Here is a 4,314-nt window from a genome sequence, read left to right as displayed (position 1 = left end):
CCCGACCCGACCCGCCCCGGTATATATATATATATATATATATATATATATATATATATATATATATATATATATATAATAGATAATATATGTAATATATACAAAAAAATTAGTAAAATGATTAATAATATTATATCATATTTAAATTTTTATTTTAATTTATGTTATGTATGTAAATAATGGTTATATAATTTTTAAAATTTTATTTTATTTATTAGATTTAATAATTATAGGGGCGGGTAGGGGCGGGGCGGGTACCCGTAGGGGCGGGTTAGGGTTTAACATTTTACTACCCGCGGGTAGAGGCGGGGCGGGTTCGATGCGGGTTTTTGTTTGGCGGGGCGGGGTCGGATAGAGCAAAAACCCGCCCCTACCCGTCCCGTTGCCACCCCTACCTACCCGATCGGGTGGGGTCGGGTTGGGTACCCGCGGGTAGGGTACATATTGCCACCCTACCTCTATGCGTATGCATACATCTTGAAATTCTTCTGGGCGTGCGCACGCACACCTCTGTGCGTACGCACACTCTCCTGTTTTCTTATAAAAACCTTGTTTTTTTTAAGTGTTTCACCTTCCCAGCAAGCTTGTAACCTTCCATGACCCTGTTTTCAGCAAATATGACCATTGTGGTTTTTTAAAAAACCGAATTTTAAACTATTAGGCCTCCATTTCATCCTTTAAGTTCTAAATCTTAATAGAATGCCTAGTAATTAAGAATAAGCTAGGAATGGGGGTAGCTTGAGGGTGAAGTAAAGGGAGAGTTAATGATGAATTATGATTAATAATGATTGTATGAGTTGCTAAGGGTGATGATGGAAGTGTGGTGTATGCCGTGAGTCGAAGGGCTGTACTTAATAATGATTATTGGCTGGTTATGGATTAAGTTATGAGCCGGATGGCTATGATAAATTGTGATTTATGGCTAGAAATGAAAATGTGAATATGAATAATTGTTTTATCTTGAGCTCTCTTTCTCGAAAGTGCGACCCCAGAGAGATGGTGGAAGGTGAGGATCCCCTTCCTTGTTCCTCTTGGTATTGTAAAATCGCCCCCAGCGAGATGGTGGGAGGTTAGGATCCCCTCCTTGGTTCCTCTTGGGCATATGAGAATGTACCTCCTGGGTAGATGCAAGGATTGTGGTTTCGCCCCACTTGCTACTCCAAGTTGGTTAGTATAGAAGCTCTCTGGGTGGACGCAAGGGTTGTGGTTTCGTCCCACTTACACGGGGTTATGATGAATGATGATATGGTCAGAATGAATGATTATGAAATGTTATGAATGAAAATGTGTAATGATTATCTGAGATACGAGTTTCCCTGGATGAAAGCAGTGACTAGCCACCACGTGCTCCAGGTTGAGACTCGATACTCTACTGACCCTATGTCATAAGGGTGGCCGAACACTGGATGAGCTTGCCCCCGTGGATAAACACCAGTGTGGGTGTTGTATGATTATGATTATGATTATGTTTATGATTGAGAATTACTCGAGTTGGGGATGCGCGACAGAGGGATGGTCTAATGGTTAGCTACCAGGACTTGTCGAGTTAGCTTTATAACCGACAGATGAGACTCATCAGCCACTAGGACAGGCATGCATCATATGCATCTATATGTCTTGTTTGGATTGCCTAAGTGATTGCATAACTAAATGCTACTTGGTTATCTGCTATATTTGAATCCTATTTGTGATTTCTCTGTTTGTAATAATTGTGGTTGTTGCATTTGGTTCCGTTGGTGGTTGGGAGGTTCGGAGGAGTTGGAAAGGGGAGTTTTAGATAGCTCCGAAGATCCTTAGCTAGTTGTCTGTTTTATCTTTATGGGTTAGTTATGTTTTTAAGCTTTAATTATCTATTAGAAGTTCTAGGATTGCCTTCGGCTTTTCCAGGACATTATATGTTAGATATGTGGGCACTGTTACCATGCTAAGAACCTCCGGTTCTCACCCATGTGAGTTTTGTGGTTTTCAGATGCAGGACAGGCGGCACCTCCCTGAAGCATGCTGGAGGCTTCTGATTTAGCGAAGATTCTTATCTCTCGGGGCTATATTTTGGTTATTTGTACCTACTTAGATACTTAATATCTCCACTTATTATATATATGCTGTATTAATTCCTCTTAAAGGTCATTTTGGAGAAATAGGTTCTGTAACTCTATATTTTGGGTGTATTTCGGGTTCTCTAATATATATATATATATATATATATATATATATATATATACACTTATTCACTCGGGCCGGTTTATCTTCGTGAGCCGAGTCCTTGAGTTTTGTTATATGTATTTTGGAACTCTTGGTATATTACTCCTTAGCTGGTTCTATCTTGCTTCATCTACTTTATCGTTTCGTGAGCGTTACGCTTTTCGATTTAGCGATTTTTGCTTTATCCCTTTCTTCAAAGGCTCCTAGTTATAAGCTTTTTTTCACTATATTATATATTAAATTTTTACTTTTAGAGATCATAGTGCCTCACCACCTCTGATTTACATCCTAGGTGTAAAGCTTTGTGTAGTAGGGTGTTACATATGACATTCATATAAATGATTGATATTCTCCAAAAACCAGATTCCTTGTGAATAGAGAAATTTCTTCACATACACTAAAAAATTGCCAAACAGATCTTTTTATGTCGAGCACCCACTTTGCAGTGCAGAAATTAATTGCGCAAGACCTGCACATAAAATCTCATTATTTTCATCAAAGCTATTAAGGAGTTGTGTGATTTAGAAAACCTGAGTTTAGAGGAGTGTTGGGGAGTTCGAAATGGGTCTGATAATTAGTAGATTCAGTATCCTCCATTTGCTTTCTTTATTTTCTGTCTTAATAATATTCTTCGTGTTGGAATGTAAATGAGTTGAATCAAGTAAAAATTCAAAGGCACCTTGATGTTCTATTTATATAATTTTAATTGTTGCATGTTATAGTAGTTAGCTTGGGCCACTCTAAATTTCACACGGTATAAAGTTTTATAATTTATAGTGAATTTATTATTGTTTTTCTTTATGTTATTCTTGTCAGTACTTTTTTCCTTTTGAAATTATTATGCTATGTGAACTATTGTTTCTATTGAGGTTATTGTTTGTGATCTAATCTCTAGATGTTTTTTTTCAACCAGGTAAAGTTGGAAGAAGAAGAAACTACTAATCTCAAAGATCGTCTTCTTCCTTCCGTAATTGGATTGCTTAGAAAAGTGAGTAACATAACTGTATTTAATCCTCAGAAATTGTTTATATTAGTTGAATTTATATATTTCATTTGGCTGTTATTGTGTAGAATGCTTTTCCCTTTTGTAAATTTCAAGCTTCTTGTCCGTTAGCGTTAGGAGGAGTTCGTATTGCCTATGTTCAATTAATCAAAGATATAAGCAGCAAATGGGAAAGAAAAAAAAATCAAATAATGCATCATGGGGTAATGGGTTGTATGTGAATGAGTTTAGGCCATAAAAGATTTTCTTATAGCTGTAGGCTTTAAGTTGTTACTTTATCTTTGGATGTGCTTATTGAACAGGTATAATAGCCACTACCTTAGGGGATATTTTTCTTTTTGGTATATGCCTATTTACGGAGTAAGACTGGAAAAAAATTGGAAGTTAAGAGTGATGGAGAAAAGCTTTGGATGCACATGACTTTTTTTTGTTGGTATAAAGTCAGATGGAGGAAAAAGATGCACTAATTTAGGCTTAGAGGTGAATATGGAAGATCATTCAATTCCAAAGGTCTTACCCATAGAGCTAAAAAACCTTGAGGCCATATGAAATTATAGTAAAATTAGGGGAAGAGGATTCAAGCTTTGTTGATGTCATACAAGAGTTCTTAAGGTGTTTTTCTGCGATTGAAAATTTAGAAAACTTTACCTAGAAACCATAAGACTTACAATGTTGTATGTGAATGTATGTTTGGAAGTAAAAGCCTATGATGCTGACACGAGATATGACACAACATGGGAGACATAGACACACTAGTTTTAGATTTTTGTTAGATATGGGAACATGAGATATATTAAAATATAAAGGATATTTTAGATAGATTATAATAATATATTAATTTTTATTGATATTAAAGTATAAACTAACTTTTTAAAATATTTGTCTTTTTTAATTATATGAAGCATTTTAGATAACCTTTTTTATTAATAATTAATGCATACTATTTCTAATCTTACTACTAGCATATTGACCAAGAATAAGGTTGTACACGTCGACACGTAAGTACTTTTATTTTTTATTAAAGCATGGTTAGAAATGAAAGACACGCGGGTCGAATAAGTGTCATTTTCGAAATGTCTCTGACACGTGGACACGACAATTCAAAAAAG

The sequence above is a fragment of the Arachis ipaensis genome, chromosome B1 (assembly GCF_059453495.1).
Source record: "Arachis ipaensis isolate K30076 ecotype BB chromosome B1, ASM5945349v1, whole genome shotgun sequence".
In the NCBI taxonomy this organism is placed as follows: Eukaryota; Viridiplantae; Streptophyta; class Magnoliopsida; order Fabales; family Fabaceae; genus Arachis; species Arachis ipaensis.
This window is presented reverse-complemented; position numbering follows the sequence as displayed.